The sequence below is a fragment of the Harpia harpyja genome, chromosome 7 (assembly GCF_026419915.1).
Source record: "Harpia harpyja isolate bHarHar1 chromosome 7, bHarHar1 primary haplotype, whole genome shotgun sequence".
In the NCBI taxonomy this organism is placed as follows: Eukaryota; Metazoa; Chordata; class Aves; order Accipitriformes; family Accipitridae; genus Harpia; species Harpia harpyja.
The window spans coordinates 24,465,792-24,488,982 of record NC_068946.1 but is presented as its reverse complement, the minus strand read 5'-3'; the positions used below and the strand labels follow the sequence as shown (position 1 = coordinate 24,488,982).

General features: G+C 40.6%; 1 protein-coding gene across 9 annotated transcripts in view; it reads right to left on the bottom strand.

The window, feature by feature from the left end:
* Nucleotides 1-23,191, bottom strand: part of SLC39A10 (solute carrier family 39 member 10) — a 96,351-nt gene that overhangs the window by 39,971 nt on the left and 33,189 nt on the right. For 4 of the 9 annotated variants that reach the window (XM_052793199.1, XM_052793206.1, XM_052793208.1 and 1 more), the window contains exon 1: nucleotides 4,354-4,573. The exons of 2 other annotated variants lie outside the window; for them this stretch is intronic. The gene's annotated coding sequence lies outside the window, so the exon portion shown is untranslated. Of the gene's footprint in view, nucleotides 1-4,353; nucleotides 4,580-17,657; nucleotides 17,758-23,191 lie in introns of those variants that run through there. 3 more of the 9 variants (XM_052793202.1, XM_052793204.1, XM_052793200.1) reach the window with 3 other exon arrangements.

Genomic DNA, 23,191 nt, shown 5'->3' with positions numbered 1-23,191 from the left:
CCCTTCTTCTCATAAGCTTTTGAGACCGACATCAGGAAACCATCGTCTTCCCAGTCTTTCATGCTGGCTTCCAGCTTTTTGGGTATTAAAACCTGTAAAGGATTTGGATTATCACGAGAGGTAACAAAGCACAAGTGACTTCAAACAACTATTTTTTTAACTTCTTTACTCCTCAGATTCCTATCACTTTAAAAAACCTGGAGAAATGGGACTGATGCAATAGCACATAAAATATTATGAACAGGTGGACTGACGCAGCGCATACCTTTCTTTCCTTTAGATTACAACGTAGGCAGGACATGGTTTCCAACATTTCAGTCAGTTTTTGAAACTTAAAGAAAGTTTGGTTTTTTTTAGCTTTGCCTAATTGGTACATATTTCCTTACCAGACTTTATTAGGTGTATTTCAAATAATATCTCAGTTGCCATTTCAAAATGACCTAAAACCAATCTAAATTCTTTCTGCATCAGGTGTTACTTCAGGCCTTTATCAGCAAGCTAAAATTACTAGTTCTCATTTAAGATAACGTCAGTAGCCCACCCCCAAAGATGAATACTCTTCATATGATAATTGTTTTAAATGCTCTCTAAATTAAGTTGGGACTCCCACAGAAAACCAGGAAGTTATACTGATTTTCTTCACATTAGGACAACAGAAATTGCTTCCTGAAAGGCATAAATTCTTGGTGTTCACAAAACTCTCCCTGCACCTAAAGCTCAATTCTGTGAAAAGCATACCTACACAAGGAACAGAAGAACTGTGATTAAGCTTTCATTCTCTGAAACTTCTACCAACATTTTTAAATGTGTCAAGAAAAAAGTCAGGGCACATTCATTTGACAGTTCTGAAAACATGCTATAAAATATCAAATGTTCTGACAGTTGATAGTCAAACTGTGAAGAAAATGGAATAATTTTTTCTTGTTCTGCTATTCGTTTTCATTGTTGACACATACAGTTACGCCTGTCCATCCCTGATTCCGTAGAATAGTTTGTAAAGATGCCACAATCTTTCCACTAAGTTTCACCACAGTTAAGGACCAAATCCTAACTTACAGGAAAACTTCCATGAAGCTTAGCTTTCAGGCAGCTTATGTAATTTTAATTCAGTAATTCCATCTGATAAAAACATGTAACTGTTTTCCAAATCCAGACTGATTTATCTTATCACTGATTCACCAAGTGCCCATCATACGTTCAAAATAAACGTCCATTTCTGTAAAAACTGTGACACAGACAGGAATAACAGTCATTACAAGACACAATCATGATCAAATGACGTTAAAACTGGACAGCCAAAGCAAACAAGTCCAAACATACCTTTGGGACTATATACACCTAAGCTTGAAGTCCATGTGATCTGGGCACTACTTAAAAGTTTCTTCCTACTTGACTCAGCCATTGCTTTGCAGAAAACGTATCACGAAGTATCTAAATTACAGTTGCTTGACTTACTTGGTGAAGACCACAAAGGAAATCTATGCCAGGTTGGATATATTCGTTTTTCCATGTGTATACATTTATCTTACTTGTGTAAGTCAAACTACGCAGCAAGTATGTATCTTACGAAGGTTTTCTACTGAATATTCAAAAGGAATGGTTTATTAACATATAAGGCCTAAGTACCACATGCACTCATCACCTCCCACTGACTTTTCATAATACAACTCTACAAGATGGATATCGTTACAATGTCACATCAATCTTACTCTGAGATCACTAATTAAAAAGGAGTATTTCCAAGCACTGTAGTAGACGAAGGTCAGCACCAGGATCTGTGCTTTTTCACGTAAAGTAAACTTTCTGGAACATACCTGAATTACCCTGATGATCCAATTTCACTAGATTATTTTTTTTTCTTGTAATGGGATAAACAAACGTTAAGACCACTAAACCTGTGAGCATATTTGTGCCATTTTAAACAACTTTTCTGTAATTACACGTTTTATGACTGGCTACCTACTCCAAACTTAGCACGTGGTTTTTACTTAAGTCAACCTGGAAAGCACAAAGACCTACATGAAAGCAAGGAATATTAATTAAAACAAACCTCATTACTTTGGAGATTATTTTTTTTAATGTAGTTAGAATCTCCTTTCATGTTGCTTATTCCAGATAGGCAGTTGTGTTTGATCCTTCTACATCCACCTTCTGTGGACACTAAGGCACATCCCCCTATGGAACTGCCACCATTAATCTCAAAAAACATACACAATTCATTCAGTCTATATGTAGGCCCTATTGTCTTTTAGAAATAGATTGCATGGCTGCATCCTTTTTTCCTCAGAAGTATATAAGTGTTGAAAGCAGCTTAAAAAGAAGCGCTGCAGGACAATACCACCAATTCTATTTTAACAGTTATTTTAATAAAAATCTAGTTAGGGAAGTCAATAGTCATGCTGGTCTCAATGTTTTTGGGAACCAGACAACTTTTTCACATTGTTTTCTTACATTATCAAACCAGAGTACTAGCCTAAAAAGTAACCATTACTAAGTCCAATTCTTGCTTTGGAGTTGAGTAGTATGCCTCACCAGTCCACACAGAATACCTATTCCCCTACATATCTAAGGGAAAGCACATTCTCAAGTGAAGGAAAATCCAAGTGCATTCTCTGTTAAAGCAGAATTTTTGAAACCTAATAGGAAGCCTGTTTTGTACAGAAATAAGTTTTCTATTTTTACGTCATTGTATCAGTTACTACTACCCAAAGGGACACTAGAACATACCAGCTGGAACACCCCAGGAATTCCTTTTGTTAACTAGACAGCAATTGCTTCCACACTTCTGAAAACTAACCAGGCCTTCCAGCGTGCATTTCTCAATACCGTATCAGGCTTCAGGGATCACTGGTTCCCTCAGTATTACCGTACCATATCCAATCTTAATTAAAAAAAAAAAGACGATTGTTACTTGAAGACATACAGTGTTTAGAGTGCTAGAAACCAGAAATGTTTCCAACTCGGGCAACTCTTGCTCAGAGGCAAGAGTTGAAGAGCTGGCAGGTATGAACACTCCTACAGAAGCCCCCCAAAAAAGACAAAGATAACTAAAGATTTTAAAGAGTAATTTTATTGCAAAGTTTCAACGTTAAGTATATGTTTCCAAAGGATGCATCATATGCAGCAGAAATAGTTGAGAACAGTAAAATCAATTCCTTTCGCTCATGATTTCTGTGTACAGTATCCTACAGCCAGCGACAAAATCTCCTGACCCTCTCTTACCTTTGTTTAAGGTTACGTGCAGGTTACAGCCTGAGTGCAATTTCTGCAGTTGTTAACGCTACCTCGGAACCTCAAGCCAAGCCAAGCAAGATTTAATCGCGTGGCTTGTTCATCATCCGCCACCACCGTATCGCCCCCCGAACAAATATGGCAAAATACTACAAGAGCCCCTCACTGACACAGCACCGAAGCTCGTTCACCCCCTCCCGCACACCCCCGCTACGCGAGCCTTTCTTTGCAGCACCCTGCGCGGAACGGGAAGGGACAGCACCTTCCACCGACACTCGGGGCCTCCACGTGGCCGCGCAGAGACGCCTCCGCGGGGACGGGGCACTCCCAACAGGAAGGGTGCGAGAGGGAAATGGGAGAGCAGACGCCAAGGAGCGTTACGTGCAGACCGGACCCGCGAGGCGGAGAGCAGCCTCCCGGACAGAGCCGAGCCGAGGCTAGCCTGCGCCGCGCCGGGCCGGGCCGGGCCGGGCCACACCGCGCCGCCCGCCGCGCCGGCCACGCGCGCTCGCAGGTCGCAGCGGGAGCCCGCGGCGCCCCCCGCCCCCCAACCAACCGCCGCATCCTGCCGCCCCCTCCTTTTCTCTCTCCGCCCAAAACGGCGAGGGCAGTTACAGCCCCGTAGCCGCCGCCACGTCCCAGTCCCCTCGTTAAGAAGGGTGAGGGGGGCGGGGAGGATTTACCTGCCGCATGGTCGACTCACGAGCAGGAGGAGGAAGAAGAAAGGGGGTGGGGGGATGCGCCGGGGCCGCGGCGGCGCCTCGTGCTCCGCTGCCGGGGAGCGGGGGGGGGGGGGGGGGGGAGCCGGGCATGGCGCCCCCCCCCGCCCCCGCCAGCCGCCGCCCCCGGACCCCCGCCGGCCAACCTCGCCCACCCGCGAAGCCCCACGCCCGGCGACGGGTCTCGCCGCCGCCACGTGATGAAGCGGCCGCTCCGCATCCCGGGGAAGGTGGTGTCCGTTACTGCCGACCGTCACCGGCTCCTCTTCCTCGTCCGTCCGTCCGTCCGTCCGCCCCCCCACCCCCCACCCCCCGCCGCCAGCCCGGGGCCAGCCGCCACCCTCACCGCAGCGCCGGCCGGTTGTGGGGGAGGGAATGTAAACAAATGGGGTTTTATAGCTACCTCACTCGAGTGCCGTGTGCATCTCCCTCTCCGCTCGGTACCAAACCGCCGCGGCGCCTCCTCCTCCTCCTCCTGCAGCTCCTGCCGCCGCCACCGATACGCTATTCACCAACCACGGCTACGCCAAGCTCTAGCGCGCTCTCCGCACTCACCCCTACGCACCACACAGATCGGACTACACACGCGTCCCCGCAGCCCGCTTTACCCAATGCGGAGCCATTTCCTCCCCTCCCCCCCCCCCCCGCCGCCTCACTGCCCCCTCCCCCGCTCCACCACGGACTACGAAAGTGGCGTAGCGGGTGTCTGCCCCCTCTCCCCCCCGCACGCCCCCTCCCCTCCCTGCGGCGGCTTGCGCTCATCACTCAAGCGATGGGAGCCGGCCGCGCGGCCGCGGCGGGACGCGGGACGCAGCCCCGGGGCAGGAGGGCGGCGGACCCCGGGCTGCGGCAGCGCCGGCGGTAGCCGTGCCGCCCGCGCCATCTGCTCCGGCGAGAGCTCGCGCCAGGCGCTGCCGCGACGTCGCCTGCCGCACAACGGCCGCGGGGCCCGGGCCAGCCCCCGGCCAAGAGCCTTGCCGGCTCCCCGGGGGAGCGAGCGGGCGGGCGGCGGGAAGCGGAGCCGCCGCCCGTGCCCCGGCGGGAGGGCGGGCGGCGGCGCCGTTGGCCGCTCGGGCGAAGGGCGGCCTGGGCCGCTGCGCCGGCGGCGGCGCACAGCCGGCCGCTCGGCGGAGAGCCGGGCCTGCCGCTGGAGTCGGGGCCGGGCCTTCGCTGCCGCGTCGGCAGCCGCGGAGCTGCCTGGGCTCCCGCTGGCCTGGGGAAGAAGGTCTTTCGGCGTAAAGGAGGATTTCGTGGGTAGAGCTTGGCTTTCGTACGGAGATGCCCTTCCGAGAACGAGAGGCGTATTACCCCCCGTTTATTTAACTCCAGAAAATGCTGTCAGGCTTCCCCATGAAATAAAATAAAATCTGTTTATCATCTAGACTATTAATAAACATCCCCCCTCTTCGAGGTGGAGCCCTTCATCACAACAGATTTGATTCCTAGACAACAGCTATAGAACTAAAAAAAAAAAAAAACAACCAAAAAAAAGTAATACCTTACGTAAATTAAAACCCTTAATGGAACAACACTGAGGATCTGTAGACATCTTGGTTTATAACATAAGAGCTACCGTATATAGGAGTACTTCACATCAACTACTATTTTAAAATAAACCAGCTTATTTTGTAATGATTATTTATAGAAAGTATGTTCAAAGGCTGAAGAGCAGTTGTAGGAGCATTTCAAATAAGTTTTAGGCCATTTCATTTTTCTTTCTGAGAAATTTGCATACAACTTTCACCACATTTTCCTCCAAAAATAACTGATGTTTCCATAGCAGGCTTCGATCTACAAGCAAACCAACCTCTCCCCTATTTGTTAAGGAGGCATGCATTTTTTCTTTCAGACTCCTATATTACTGAACTAATTCACCTAATCCTTTCTAAACTTGTTCCTTTGTCAAACCAGATGATTCATACCAGCACTACCCTAAGTCTGGCCTGGCAGAGGCAGAATCCAATCCTATCCATCGTCCTATCTCAATCCAAGCCTTACCCCATGGTTATCCACCCCAATAGCCTCCCAAAGTCATTATGTGAATTTTTGCTTGGTGACATATCCCTAGAAAACAAAACCAGTTTAAAATACTAAAAATTTAAAGGATCAATAGTGTTTGTTTAGAAACCAAAAGAAAGTTGTTATCTGTTAGACTCCAAAACCCATGTAAACATAAAATTGAAGTCCCAGTACAAAAGAAAACCAGAGTAAACTGTTCCAGGTAAGATGAATATTCATTATAATGCAGGTAATGTAACAAACTGATAAAGACATGTAGCCCTATCGAACAGTTCTAGAGCTAAGACTGCATCAGCTTTGTGCATTATGCTACACCGATCTTTGGGTATGTGATGCTGAATCTTTACTAAACTTTTCCAATTACTCCCTCCCCCCTCCCCATCATTTTCATGTCCCAGTGACAGACTTTCTAATTTCCAATCTCCTCCAACATCTTTTTCTCTCTTTAGTATGTATTTTGAGGGGAAAAAATAACACCTACATTCCCTCACTCATTTTTTTTCCCCAAATATCTTACCGAATCTAGAATACAAACAACACTAGTCCAAAAATTTGACAACCTTTGCTCAGCTCAAGTTTTAGGGACTATTAAAGTGGTTATGAGGTTCTATACCAAACTGTCGCACCAGATCATTTGTATGTTAATTTGAATGATTTCTGACTCAAAGCAGGTCCTTCATCTTTCCAAATTTTTGTACAGCAAATAAAATACAGATCTGATTTTGACATTGGTCATTGGATACCTACCACAATACCCACCATTGATCACTAGGTGTGACTTATTTGTTTTGCTGTTCGATCTAGAAAGAAACCACTGAGTGCAAAGAATGTAAAAAAAAGTACAGTTTTGTATCTTCTTCCTTCAGTTTATTCTGAGTGAATTGTACACAGTAATAAAATAGAGCATATGGGGTTTGTTAGCTTTTCTGAGTAAAATTCAAATAATGTAAAAATCTCATAAAAAAACAAAATCAAGAACTCCAGTAAGAGGACAACAATGGATGAATTGAAATTAAGATGTTTAATACAGAAAGGTCCTTTAAAATTTCAGGCTTGATTGATTTTGTACTATTTTTACTGTATTTAGAATACTTAGAAAATTCAAGTAGGTGGGTAAGGAAGCTTTTCTGAAGGCAACTTTGCCTTATTGTGGAGGTACTCATGCTACATAGCTACTTTCCAGAGATTCACCCAAACAAGGTCTACTGATTAAAAAAAAATCTCTGTATTATGACTTCTCTGTGCAGGAGAACTCCTCCTCCTCTCCAGCTGTTACACACTCTTACACATATCTGTGTATTTTAAAGCCAGAAGGGACCATTAATAGGCTTGCCAGCACTATGAGATAGAGCATCCTTTCCTGTTAGTAAATGAGAGCCTCATTTGTACTTTGAGTTAGGCTATAACCTTCCCAGTTAGTCTGCTGATGGCTTTCTCTTGATACATTGAAAAGCTTGTTTGTATCTAGAATATTTTCCCTATAGTTGTACATTGTATCTTGCAGTTAGGTTACTTCTCCGTAGTTTTAACCATGTATTTTAGTACAAGAACTGCCTACACATCATTACTTAAAGAAAGTACGAGTTTCTATACCTCAGCTTCAGAAACCCAGAACAAAAACTATTAAATCAGGCATTACTATGAAAAGCATGCAGCTGGGAAGTATGCTTCCCTGTAAAGCATGTGGAACAACTTTCCATGCTGCAGGGAAGCTGGTACAACAGAGCAGGGTAGCCAGCACCGCAAGAGTGCTGATAGCTTGAGATAACACAAATGCATGCAACAAATCCAGACTGACTTTTCAAGCTTCAAACAGAACGCTATGTTACTATACTTTTAGAGCAGAACTGTCTTTCCCCCCCGCCTCCTTTCACAGGGCACTTACTTGCTGAGTAACACTGCACAGTACATGCTCATACATTGGGCTGCGGGAAGGGAATATATCCTACCAATATAAAAGGGCTTGGAGTATAATGGTGCAAAAGCAGACTGTAGCTTCCAGCAGGCCTCGTCTCAAGGTGGGGTCCTGTCTAGAGGCACATCTCCAGCTCCAGTACAGTGCTCTGACCTCTTTCCAGTACCCTGTGGACCTGATGCATTTGGTCAGCAGGCCCTAGTTCAGGTCAACTAGCTGTGTTGGCACAGAAAACGGTAACAGAAGAGACAGGATATAGTGTCGTGCTTCAGTTGTGAGATGCAGGCCTAAAGAGTAGATGTGTGAGATTGGACAGAGATTGATAGATCTCGTACGCTGAGTTCTTTTCCTGTCCTCTCTTGTAACAACCCAATTGCACGTGAGGGATAGAAGGTTGACATGCATACACAAAAGTAGTTTGTTTAGAAGCAACTTTTTCCTCGCTATTAATTAAAAAAAAAAAAAGAAAAAAAAGAAAAAAAGGAGAATTTAGGTTTTGCTCCACTTGTGTTCTTACACCCAGTTAGTAATTTTGCACATGGGTTTAGTTGTCGTATCCTGATACTACCTCTGACTGTAAGCAGAAGCAAGAGTCTTGTGAGTATTCTTTGGAGATTAGGAAAAATAATACTGAAAAATATTTTAACTGGGAGAAATTAATTTAGAAAACTAGTAGTTGAAGGTGTGCACACATCTTCTGCTGTTTAAATGGGAGAAAAATGTCACTATTTGTTGCCAAAATTAAGTTTTGTACCCCTCTGGCAAATTCAACTTTTTTGATTGAAGAACTGAACTTAATTTTCTTACTTTTGAAATATTGCTGTCTCAAAAAAAGCCAAGATAATGGCTTGAAACATCAACTTCCTCCTTTATTTGAATCATCTTGTCCAAAGATTTAATCAGCATTTAGGGTAGTTTGAATGCCAGCATAGCTGGGTTTGTGGTGTATATGTTACACATATATTTTCTTTCCCGTTCTTTAAAACATTTTTCGAGCTTCTGTCCTTGCCTTTTACTCATTCTGAGAGCCTGAATAAAACTCAGAAATGCCATTTCTTAGTTGACAATGGCCAACAAGTATTATTCAGCTTGCTAAAGAGATTCATGGAGATAGCAAGTGGCAGAATTAACCTTGAGGAGGTAGAGAATGGCTAACAGGGCACAGCTATTGTCAATGCCAACTTGCCAAGCAGACAGATTTTACCAAATTCCTTAGGAGTGAAAGAGCTTTACTACAGGGGGCTTTGCTCAGAAGTGCACTAACAAGAGCTGCTGAAGTGAAATATCAAGGAATCATATAGAATAGATTTTCTTTCATTACATTCATTCCTAATCTGGATCTCAAAATACAACCTGTTGACAGTTGTCTCTTCTGCTTTGAATTTACTGATGTACTTACTATATAACCGAATGTCATTAGTTGTATTGTACAGATTTACTTGTACTTCCACTATTCAGTAGTTTGATACATACTCATTCCCAGGCTATATGAAGGCACAGAAATTGGGCACTGAAACAGCAGAAACTTTGCTTATGGCAAGGACATAAGTGAAGGTATTTAAGCATCAGGGTGAGCTTAAGTATCACTGCAAGCAAGAAGCTATTCTGTGTTTAAAGGTCATGCTTGGAAATAGGCAGTGATGTCCTCTGGGGGATTTCACTGCCTCAGGACTACCTGGCTTCTTTGCAATGAATTTAAAGCCCAAGTTTATTTAACTCCAAGGCTGTGTATAAAAATGGTACTTTTAGTAGAGACTATATATATTTTTTTCACGTTCCTGCTAAACTGGGTGATCTTGTTTAAGCCTTTGCTTGGCAGATTTGTTCAGTTAGTTCTAATTAGTTTCAGCTGGAAAAATTCCAATGATAATTCAAAGTAGATCTGACCAGTTTTGCACCAACTAGAATGTATAATTTGGAAGTTTCTTTACTCATAAGGTAGGACAAAAAGGGAAATCCATCTGAGCTTTTTTGTTTTGTTTTGTTTTTAAAAACAATTCTTACCCTTATTCTCTTACAACAACATGTACATATCCCTCTGTTTGGACAGTATATAAACATGTACTTATGTGTAGGTTTTGAAGCAAAAGTATTGATGTCAGTGACACAGTCTGAATAATTTTAAATGTGGTACTAGTGTAAATACCGGCAGGAAATTAGTTTAAACAGAAGCCCATAATTTTTTTTTTTTTTTTTTTTTTTAACATGCCAGAACAAGATACAGATTTTAAAGGTCTTTGTTTCAGAAGCTTTTGAGTTGGTTTCTTTGTGGGACAGGGCTAGGCTTTTTGGTTTTGTTTTTAAACACAAGGTGACATTTCTAGTGAAAAAAATTAAAACCTTTTTCATTGGCTCTAGACTTCAGGTTACACAAATATCAAAGGACATAAGAAAAAGGGCACAATGCTGCAGCAACAAGTGAAGTATTTAATCCACACAAAGCTTTTTTCTGCAATATGGAAAAAAGCCAATATGACTCGTAGACCTTTGGTTAATTTTGCAAAGCTAGCAAATGCTAGTATAGCTTATCCACAGGAAAGCTCTTGCTGGGCAAACTTTATTAAATGACTCTCCCTTTGTGTTGTTATTATTTGTTTTAAACATAACTTGCCAGTCCTACTGTCTAAAGCAGCCAAAAGCCCTTTCATTGGATCCAAGCCACGTGGGATCTGCTGGTAGCAGGGCTGGGATAAGATTCGTAATGGAAGATATTAGAAAGTAAGGACAGTGTGTCACAGCCTTCTTCCTCTCTTGCAGACCCAGGTTTACGTATCTTTCTCCCTTCCTTCCTGCCTGTTGAAAACACCTGTTTGCATTAGACATCTTTTCTGTACACACTGATTGCAAAAAGATCTCATCTTCATACCAAAGGATATGATGGGAGGGAAAGGCCAGTCCGTTCCTTCCTTCAGCACATGACTGGGGTGACATTGCTGAGCACAAAGAACTTATGGTCATATCCATAGAAAAGCGCTGTATCAATAAATACAGGACATTCTCTGCTAGAGCCAAGCAGGGTTCAAAACATTAAACAAAGCTGTGCTAGCTGGCTGGGGTAAACTGAAAATTCCTCTAAAGGCTTACACTTATGAAAGCAAACTGGATCGATTCCAAAACTGACCCACCTGACCAAAGAGGAAATATTGACTTTAATGTAATCCCTTTAGATGCTGAGGAATTTGTTTTATGCCCTCTTCTCAAACAGAATGGAAAAATTTAATGATACTGTCCCCAACATTATTTGAAAGAATCAATGAGCAGATTAAAGTAAAAAAATGAAGGTCAGTATCTTTTATGTCAGTCCCTGCCAAATTTTAACCACTAGTTTGGTGATTGGCAGCCTATAAATGACCTAGACTTAGCTGAGTAATACAAGCTTAGCTCTTCTAAAGCTGGATTTTAGTAGGCAGCTGGGGTGAAGTTCCCCATTTCTTTCACCTCTGTTGCACATGGAAGTGGAAATGACAAGTTTTAAACTTAAATTCCTTCATTGTCAGCAGGCAGAATCAGGAAGCCAAGACATCCTTAAGTTACTGGCTACCTGTTTTGAACACCTCAGGAGGGACTAATCATCTATGAAATTTCACCAGTGGAAAGGGGAGCCAATATGAGTTACTGTGGACATGCTTCAGTAACTTAAGCTTGAATGAATGGGCAGGGATGTCATACAGCCTCATCCCTTCTTTATCACGGATCCAAAGCCTCAAAGGGACACCTACAGAGAAGACAGGAAACAAGAAGATGCACTGGCAGGGAAAACAAAGATATTGTTTGCAGAAATAAAGCAAATTATGAAATGGGTGTTTTGTTTGCTTTTCTTTAAATCACCTGTACCAGCAGCAAAATCTAAAATCAACAAAAAGGCTCTCAAAATCAGAATTATTGATGACTGGCCCACAGTTTAGGGAAAGAGTTAACTTAAACTTAGCTGTGTCTATCCTTCCATGCCTAATAATTACATAAATGGGAATTGGAGGGAGCAGTAGGATGGTGGCCTTCAGGGTGCCATAAATGTTAAAAGTACATGACCTTGGCTTTGAAAGGCTGGCATGCCCTGAAGTTGTTGTGTTTTTACCCCATAATTTACATTTTTGTATTTGTGCCACCTGTATTCCACAATGTAAAGGCATGTTAAAATCACCCATTTCTACAGAAAATAAATAAGGAGGCACCAGGAGGAGTATGAATGACTTTAGGAAACACACCGATTTGCAAATCTTTAACTACAACCATTTGACAGTACTACTAGGTGCTGCAGCTTTATTTTCCATGTTGCTGCCCCAAAATGCTTTGCACAGTTGGATGGTAATTATAGTTTTAATGACACAAGTAGGATTGCGAATTTAAGCATAAACAGCTACAAAGAAGAGAGTAAACTTCAGCTGATATACAAAAAGATTAAGCATAGGGACACATAGAATATGATCTAAATGACAAGAAATGTGAAAATCAGAGATGAATACCAGTGAAATTACATGGAGAGACAGGCCATGTGCATGTTGCACAGCTAGAAGCCAGGAAGAGAGGCAGAGAAACAGGGAGGCCTGTTTCATTGCTATTTTTCAGCTGCATGACTTAGCAACCTCATTGATGCCTGTTGCTGTAAACCAGTAGTAACTCTACTGAGAGCAAACTATAGCAGCAGAAGAATAGAGTAATGCAGTGATGAATAAATCCCATTATACTTTAGAAAAGGAAGAGAAGTTTTGAAGCATATCCTTAAGCAAGCACAGGACTAGTGAGACTGCTTGTGAAGAGGGCATGTGGTCATGTATCTTTGCTGAAGTGTCAGGTGATGTATTTGGCATGTACTAGAGCACTGAGAGCTCTGAGAAGACTGAAGGGTGGGAATGCCAGTAAACAAGCAGAGAGAAAATACAGCCATTTCTGCAATGATTGGGTTGGACTAACGTTGCTGAGATAACTAACAGACTGTCAAAGTCAGGGGAAGCAAACCAGTCTGAGACTTGATGTTTGCCAGTTTTGTCATCACTGAAATTGGGAAGGCAAAAAAAGAAAAAAAAGAAAAAAGTTATGTTTGAAAATGCTTGATTTCACTCACACTATTTATGTCTTTCCACCCCTCTCAGATAACCTTATCTTCTTTTATCACTTACCTCTCACTTTCTAAATATAACTGAAAATTCATTCCCATATATTTGAAGGGTATAAACTCAGATGAGCCTCTATGGTAGCTCTAATAAAATTATTGTGGACTTCTCCAAGAAAAACATATGAGTTTGAATTCATGCCTTTTGTTGGTAAAGCAGAGCATTCCAAGAATATTTAAAATAAAATGTTGAACAGCAAAAGCTCTTCTTTATAACAGGTTTACATTATTGAATGTATACCAAAATGCTCCACAAGCATGCAGTGATGTAATTCAAGGCTGAAAATTAATTGAAAAAGAAAACAAATACTACTTCCTTTTGGACAGGTAGGGGCAAAATTCAAGGTCTTGGGAGCGAACTGATTTATTTTTTCATTTAATCATGGTGCCACCTCTCAATAAATGTCTGCTTGTGAAACTGCTTCCAACAGGTGGCTTTCTCTAAACATGTGAAGAGTGTATCTGTGTAACTTCTGAATAGTTTTTCAGTATAAGTTACTGCTGAGGTTTCTTAGCTATTTCTTAGAAGAAAAAAAATGACCCATGAATGTGCTTCACCCTGTTCATATATTAAAGTGAGTGGCTAGTGGTTCTCACTCAAAACAGTCTCACAGTAGCTTTTGGCTATCAGACCACTTACGTAGTTACCTAAACCTAGTACCTTAACACAGTTGTTTGAATCATAGCCTTACTTTGAATGGCATTTACTTCAGAGAATCATCTTTCTCTATTCTTTGCAGGTAGTTTAGTATAAGTCTTTGTAGCTGGGTAAACACTGTAATTTCATTCACATTTTCAAGATTACTTTTCTATTAATTAAATGTTAAATATATGGGAGAGAAATCCACTCGATTAATTGCAAGTGAAATCTGAAGTTTGAAAGCCTGTAATCTATCAAATTTCCAGTTCACTAAAATTCTGAGAATAAGTTTCTGAAGCACAACGTAATATACTTTAGCAAATCAATATATATAATGAAAAGAAGGAAATTGTAAACAGGAACTTCAAGACATTGTTTCTTAAAACCAAAGAGAAGCTACAACTAAAGTCAATACTTACTAATAATTTGCAAGGAAGCTTGGAATAAGAATATTTTAGACAAGCCAGTTACTTGAAAAGAGACTGCTTGCGGCTCTCTGGCTCACATGTACCTGGGCTGGGCTGGCTTATTGCCCAATTCCCATGTGAAACAGAGGCCAGATTATGGGAAATTCTCACCCCCAAATCAGCTCACAGAGTTTTACTTAAGTTTATCTCAAATGACCGAAAAGTACCTAGTTTGGACAGTGTAATTCTGGGATAACATTATTTGTATTACAGGATGTGTCAAATTCGTAGCATAAGAATGACAAGAATTCATTGCTGTTTTTTCTAGGGGGCTTCAGTTTTAATGTAATCTGTACTTCTTACCCTAAGAGAAGTATACCAATTTTGGCCCCATTATCGCAGAAGATACTGTCAGTATCACAGCTGTCACTAATTAGACAAAAATAGACTTGGTTATGCAGCTTCTAAACGGCAGTGAATCAGAAAATGAACCGCCAACCATGACGCGACTGAAACTGCGGCACGCACTCCCTTAAGAGCAGCACACACACGTTACAGAACAGATCAGTCCACTTACACAATGTTGAGTGCCAACTTCATCATTCAGGACATCAGTTTCTGATTCTTGTAATTTCTCTCTTCTCTTCCTCATTTACAGGAGGGAGAGACTCCATGGCCTATAGTCACTTCCCTCAGCAAGAATAATTGCTATCTATGCAGTTTCTTTTTTAAACTACTGTATTTTTAAGAGGCTGTTTGAACAGGGGGTTTTATTTATTATCATATTGAAATTGAACCTTGAGCTAGTAAAACCATATTATGGTACTGCTGTAGTAGTTCTAAAACCAGAGCTGCTATTGTCACAGGAAGACACTTCAAATTGCTGCACAAAACTTTTAACTGTTGAGCACTGAGATGTGTGCAGTGTACAAGCCCCAGTTAGTGCGAATAGCGAAGCAGCAGTAGGCTATTTTTCAGAGGCTATTGCTGATAAGTTTTGTATTACAATTAAAACTAACGCACAGAAAAGTGATTTTTGCAGGGGAAGATGTGGTGCATTAAAATTACTGCAACTTCTTCCTTTTTTTTTTATGCCACTTGTGTTGCATTGCAAACAGCATTCATTTCAAAAGTCAATGATCTCCTGAGGGCAAAAGACAGAGAGTCAGTCTTCATGCTAATATAACCTGATCAGCGATCGTTCAGAAAGCTGAGTGAGGAGGAAATAACAAGACTTCGAGAATTTGGCAGAAGCAGATGGAATTGCCGCAAAACATCTCTGTCTATTCATTGCACCCAGAGCTGTTCTATCTTCCTCAGGTATCCCACAGCTTTCTGTCTTGCTATGGCTCATGTTCAGCCCTTTGGCTGGAACCACCAGCAAGGTCACCCAGCCATTTTGGGTTATAATGACATCTAAATAAAGACAACACACAACTCTGCTCTCTCGTCCTCAGAAAATCTGCTTTCCTAAAGTCTGACAGATGTAGTGAAAATTACTTGGCCACAGAAACCTTTTCAGAGATGATTCAGTCTTCTTAAAGCAGTAGTTTGTATTTTCAAGAATCTTAGCAAAAGGAGCCCACCTTCTTTTTCCCCAACATGACTTAATTTTATGGTCTTATCTGTGCAGAGGCCCCAGAGAGACAGACATTCTTGTTTCCATTTGTAGGAAACCAGGCCAGCAATTCTGTTCCTTCTGGGGACAGCACTGCCATGTCCTTTTCTGACAGTGTGTACTTCAACAGAGCCTAATCTGTTGAGTTTCCAGCTGTTGAGGCAGCTGGAAAAGATTTGCCAATGTAAACAACTCGTCCACTCTTTAGGTAGAGCAGAGAAGAGCAGCATACTATTTCTGTATTCAATAAGTTGTGCTGGGGTGGGGCTTACGGGTGGATTTTTTTTTTTTTTTTTTGTATGGTCTATGACACCAAAATATCTTAGTGTAATAGAAGAGTAGGAGAAATGATTGACAGCAGGCTCCTGGTTGCGTGTGCATTTTGTTTTGTTTTTCCCCCAAACAGTCTCTCTCTTTAACGGTGCTGGAAGAAATATGCATTTGTTGTCTGTGCTGGTGGTGATGTGTGTGCAAGATAGGGACAGTGATGTTCGCAATAGACCATTGCCTTGAAATTCTACAAATCCAAACATATTCAATCTGGGAGATGCTCTAAAATAGATGAGATGGTCTAAAATAGATTTCCTCCTCTGAAGTGGTCTTCCTTCTATGTCTCTTTCTTCTCTCCTCCAATTCCTCCTACTGCTATCACCAATGCAGCTCCAGAAAAGTCATGTTGGCATTAGGATGTTACCAAATTGTCATTTGAAGGTTTTTTTTGAAGGTCAGGAAACATAGTACTTAAACTAATGCTGATGGTTCCTCTGTGGCAGCACTTGCCAAGCTGGAATTGTAACTGAATAGTGACAAGTACAGAGGAATCAATAAGAAAAACAAATCTGTTGCTGATAAGGGCTCAAATGTAAAACTTAAGCTATCTACCTCTCTTCGCCGCACGGTCACTCTTCTCACTGCAGGCCTTTGAAGTCTGTAACCACTGACTGTTATTTTACATAGCATCTCTCTCAGACAGCCATGCCCTGGTGATGGAGAGGACATAGAATATATCTGCATTCTGTTCCTGAGATACCGATGAGGAATAATCTTCCCAGAATTAAGTTTTTAAACAGTTTTCCTTCAATATCATACAGGAAGAGGCAGCTTGAGAACGCTTTCCTATTTGATTCTTGCATAACAAACAGACTGGAACGGCCTTTCACAGTGCCGCTGAAGTTAATGCCCTAATAAAAACAGCTTCTCCTCAATGGACTTTTTTTGCTTTAGCCTGACTTTATTTTCAGGGGTTTAAAATTTAGCAATAATATTTATATGGTCTTGAAACTCTCTTCTGTTTTTGGAAAAAAGCATGTTGTTAATATAAGTTCAGACAGGAGGCAAAAAATGTTTTCCTTTAGTTTCACTTTGTCACGTTCTAGGAGGAGCAAAACCAGACACCAGAAACCTCCCACAAAAAAAGCTGACCTCTAGAGCTTTTTTAGAGAATTTATTTTAACGCTGGTTTTTAAAAAAAGATGCAAAAAATGTTGTGCATCTTTTTAAGATACCTATAGCAATATTACTTTGTTGAGTTGTTTGAAGCTAGGATTTAATACAATTTAGTCTTAAGCACTGCAAAGCATCCACAAACTGCAAGGTAGGAATGATTACTGAAGTGTTTAAAAAACAAGCAAGCCATATGTGAGTGACACAATTTTCTTCTTTACCCATACACTCAAAAGACATACATTATCTTTGGCAGAAAGACGCTTTCCATCTGACAAATCTGTAAGCCGTTGGAAAAATTGACACTGATGTTCAGTAGGGAACAGTGAGTCCTGTGGAGACAATAGGATGTAAGGCTTTCCTCCCTCCACCCCCTATTGTGCTTGTGGCTGGTGGAGTTCCAAGACAATGTTGAAAAAAGATTATTTGGTTTCTATTACCCTGAAGCAATCATTTCCAGTAGTCACCTAGTGAACTTAAAGGAAGTCTTGTTTGGTTTAATTTTTTCCCTGAAAATTATGATAAAACAAGTTTACAAAGGAACACGGTACTTACCCTTTATCAGGCTCCAATTCAAGAGTTTAAAACATATTGCTGGATTTACACAGGCAAGTATTTACCTCAATTCAGTTGCTTAGTAGCTCCTTTCAAATCAATGGGAATGTAAATGTGCTACGAGTGAGGCACATGCTTTAGGGTCTTGCTGAATCATGTCCTTTGCATGTCACAATCATTACTGAAAAATGTGGTCGTGACCATACACCAAATTAGGACAAGAGCATTTGTTATAGAGCATGGCAAGACATGAAGTTGGTGTGCGTGTGAATGGCGGGGGTTTGGGGGGGGGGGGGGGGTAGGGGAGAATATTTCCTGCTGTGGAAGCTACCAAGCATTTAGATCTTTTCCAGATTCTGCTGTTTGTGGAAAAGTCCTAGATGCTAGAAGCCAGGCATTTTGAAAGCCCTGTTATTTCTTTTTTAGGTACATTGCAAACACATTACCAAAAAAAAAAAAAAATCTTGATTTCTGCCAGGTATGTGACACCATCACAACCACCATAACAACATAACAAATCTGCTTTTTTATTAAATGCTTCATACACACTGATTTCAGTATGAACCAAGATGACATTGTTTCTTTCTCTATTTGATAGTAACATTTAGGCCTCTCTAGTACGTGGAGAAGTATATGTATACTGCTCCCAAATATTTTGTGGCTCTATGAGAAATGCAGTATACCAAATGGCTGATGCAAAATCTACTAAAACTAATATGCTCACTTCAATAAACTCTGGATTAAACTTCAAAGTTAGTCTTGTTTCTCAAGTTTCAGTTTCAATAGAGATTTTTTTAATGACAATGGAAGAGAAAAATATAAAAGATAAAGCCAACATCTATAATTAAACAGTAATGCACAGCTATCATTAAATGGCATGGCTTGCTTTCTTTCCCATAGAGATCTTTGCACAAGAAGAAAGGCTCCCTTCCCTCTCACCCCTTCAAGAAAATTGTTTTAACTTTTAGTTTCTTTAAGCCATCATAGAAAATTTCCAAGTATATTTCATTGTAAGCAGCAAGGTGTTTAATTGCTTTCAACTGCCAGAAGCTGTTGCAGAAAAGTATGCAGCATAGATATTCCAGAAATTATGTGCTGTCTGCCTTAATACATTGCCTCTTTGCTTTGCCTTCATTTGCTCATGTTGATATTATTAGCCTATAATAATTAAGTCCAGTTTACTCATAATGACAATTCTTTGTGAAGAAAAACCTTTTTATTTCTGTGCTGAGGGTATTTAGTTAAAACATTAAAATTTAGAAGCCAGTTGTTCTTGTTTTGCCACTTTGTAGAATCTTTTCATCGCTGTTTTGGGGACCACTCCTGTAGATCAGCTGTAGGAAAAGTCTAACTGGAATCGGCAAGGGTAGCAGGACAATGAAGCTGCTACCACACATATTGTCAAGGCAGCAGTGGTTGAGGCTCCAAACACATTGAGCCGCATGTACTAGCCTATTCTCTATGAATAAATTAAGCACAGACCCCTTCCCCTAAAAGTTCAAAGTAAAATAAACAAAAAAAGATACCACTCTAAGTAAAAGGATACATATAAGAGAATAAATAATATGAACTAGATACAGAGGGAGATTGTGATATATCCAAAAGCATGGGTATTTATATTTTTGCAGAGGTTTACATAATTTTCTTATCATTATTCTGTTTATGTAAACATTTTGCTAAATTTCAAATCCACCAAAATCTTTGTTCTAGATTTATAGGAAGCAAACCCTACATTTAAAGCTGCGGACTGGCACCATATAAATTTATGCCAAATTGTATTTGTAACACATGTAATTTCAGCTCCAGTGCTGGAATTAGAGTAGTGCCTATTACCAGAAAAGGCACTTTGTTTTAGAAACAAAACACTACTTAGAAACTCAAATGTAATACCTTTTTTCTTTGTTTTTCCCAAGACACACAAAGCCTGAACCAGCAATGTGTTCTTTGAGATTTCATGAGAATGTACGGAAAGTAATAGCAGCACTCTGTTCATTCATCTTTGCAAGACTAAATACAACATTGTTTAGCCAGTTCTTTTGGTCATCTTTCCCTCCTAATTTTTAAGATTAAAAATATTAGATAACTATTTAGTTTTCAGCTACTCAGTTTTCTCGCTTGAACTAGCAGTGCACCACACTAAACAGAAACCATTGATACTGGTTTCATAGAACTTCTGAGCCATGACAGTAGACTTAAAGTTGGACTGCAGACTATTTGAAGCTGCCTCACATTTGACTGACTATGCTGTTTTAGTTTGACCTTTGCAAGTTTTTATGGGAATCTTTAAAATGTATTTTAAATCAAGTTATGCAGCATAGAAAGTAAAGTCATGACCATTTACAGAAGACCAAAACACCTAGATTATAATACTCAAAGACTCTGGTGACACCAAGAATCAAAGCCCTGTGCCATTTTCCTAGCTAGACTGCATGATGTTATCATGTTAGCTAAATCCAAAACCTGATGCTTCCTTGAATTTAGGTGAAAATAGAACTGGGTCTAACTATTGTAATTCTATGCTTAACGTCTTCAAGGCAGTTTCTGATAGGAAAAACTATTAATCTGGACAAACACCTTTTCCATATCTAAGTCGTCTCTACTCCAGCAATGTCTGAAGGCTTACAAGAATATCTTACTGGCTTTAGCTCAAACTAGCACAGCTCCTTTTCCAGAGATCAGATCTCTTCACTTACAGTCAAAATGGATTCTGATTCTGTTTCACTAATGCTTAGAATATGCCCAAATCTAAAAACTGTGAAAGCGGAGATGGAATCAGGGTAAATGATCTTGCAGAAGAATGGAGCAAGCATCTTGTAATTAAGGAAATAAAATATTTTAATGAGTTTAGAGGTAGAAGTTTACTAGATTAAGGCAGCACAGCAGGAATAGAAAACTAGCTGTGCCCTGAGGATGGCTTTCTAGCTGAAGCACAGGAAGACATGTTCAGAAAGCAGTTAGCTCAGCCAAACCTAATTAGGTACACAGTATTCAGCTTGTTAATAGACTCTGTCTCCATTGATTGACACTTCTCATATGATCAGTTTTTTTATTAGAAGGTTGGGGTTTTACCAGATAGATTACTGGTCAATAACCTGAAAATAAATGATAGCCTCTCAATTTATCTGGTATAAATCTGAAAAATACCCACATTTAACTTTGTATTGTCAAGCATAAATTACCATGCTTTTTCCAGAGTGGTGTATCTGTTGCAGGAGTAACTGGTTTGTTTCAGGATTCCTCTCAATAGTTGCACATTAACTAAAATTAATGATGGCATTTTCTTCTATTTCCTTACTTGGAACATTTATTCGTACATTCAACTCTAAGCCACACGCCAAAGAGATTTTGCAAATTTAAAACTGCAACATTAAAAAAACCAAACCCCTCCAACATACCCTTTAAGTATTTATAATTACTTTAGGAAACACAAGAACACTGCCTATAGCATTCCCCAGAATATACAAATGTACACTATAACAATAATTATTGCTTTTTTTTCTCCTGTTGCAGTGTCCTGTGAATTCTTTGGGATGGTTTCCATTTACTTATGGGGGACAATGATTTAATGTTTTCAAACACAGTGAGTTGGGTTAACAATAACTTACCTAACACTTCAAGAATAAAGAGAAGAAATATTAATTTTATTCATTTAGCATAGAAAAAGCCCCAAATTTGCTTTTATTATGGTCATCACAGCAGGCTGTTAAAGGTCTGAGTTTTTCAGGTGAATTTTTGGACACAGAATGAAATACAGGAAAAAGAAAAAAAAACTTCAGGCAGTAAAGATGGGGTTTTAATTCCAGCAGTGATCTGTCTTTCTCTGTTAAAGAAAAGATGCTGGATGTTGTATTTTTAGACTAGCTTAATTCCACTATCTGCATGAGGTTTCTTCTTGCAGAAACAGGAGTAGTGCTTCACTGTAGAGGATTTCCACCCCATCTCTGCAAAGCCAGGGTGCTTTCTTCTTTTGTATGAGAGAGGAAGGTCTAAGGTTAAGCCAATAATTACGCCAAAGAGATATGGATCGAGCAGAGCAGCTTTAGGTCTGACATTCCCCTACAGTAAGGGAGGAAATGGACTTAGAGCATCATTGCAGGGGACACCTGCAATGTCCTTTATCTGAGGAGTCAGTCACAGGTTTGCCTCTCTTGAGCTACAATTTTTATCTTTTATTCTTCCTTCTGGCTACTGAAGACTTTTATTCAGGTGCAGATTTACTAAAGGTGGAGTGTGAAAGTGGGTTAATTTAACTCTCCCATTAGTCCTGCCTCTTGCTGTTTTCCTCCACAGCTAGCAACCAGTGAGGAGAAATTGGAGAAGGGTATGGAAATGCATACCAATAGAGATAACAGCGAACAAATTGTTGAGGAGGTGGTAAGCATCCTTTATCCAAATGGAATTATAACACTGATTCTTCTTGGCCGAGACAAGACAGATTCAGTCATCAAAAGCCACGAGTTTTGAAATTCTGCTAATCTAATTGCTTGTGAGCCCAATTTGGTTATACTGATGCGTACATGTTTGAAAATCATAATAGAAGAAAGGCACAAAGTGAACAACTAATGCCCTTAACCAGATGCACTGCCTTGCCCTCACTTCTTTCCTGAGAGGATTAAAGCAATAACGGTCTACTAGCTACTCCACATCTGAACTGGAATTGTGTTCTTATTAACTAGAGATACTGCTCTATAAAAAGACTTTGGAGGAGGATGAGGGGGTGGGTGTTAACTACAGACCTCTATTTCAGGATGCAGTTCAAGTATATCTGAAGACTGGACAGCAGGAATCCTCAGTTTGAAAAGTACAGTTAAGATGTACAGCATGGGCTTGCTTCACAGAGTGTTTTTAAATGTAGTTCAAGATTGTCTCAGGGTAATTAAAGCCAAAGGGTCGGAATCAGTGTCAGACAAAATTTAAGAGGTGGAAAATGCACATGATTACATGTTCATTGCTTTAATAGAAGAAAATAAAAGGTTTGGCCTGAAGAGAGGCAAAATGGAAACTAATCAAGTGTCACTTGAATCAGGTGCCTGAAGGAATTGGCAGTGTCAAAAAGCTTTCTGCTCCCACCTCCCCTTTTGCAAAGGTGGATGGCAGATATAAGTCAATGTATCCTTTCCCTAAAATACAACCCATATTCCTATATGTTATGGAATACCATTCATAGCAGCTGACACACTGAGCAGAAAGCTGCCAAAATTCAGTGATAGGAAACGTTAAGTATTACTGGTTGCAGAGGCCCCACTATCTTAATGTATACCAAGGAGCTTCTTGGCTAATGCTGCCAATCCAAAGATGTTTCTTTGACCCACAGCTCTGAATTGTTATCTCTACAGTAGCCCATGCACCTTAATGGAGGTACACTTGGTTATCCTTTGGATACCTTAGAGGGATACTGGAGGGAAGTGGGGATGGCACATTATGAAAATAGTCCAGCACTCCAGTTTAAAGTTTACCATGCCTGTAAAGGGTAGAATACCTTGATATTAGTTAGGTGTCTTGAAGTCATTATAATCCAGGTTATTTAAGAACAA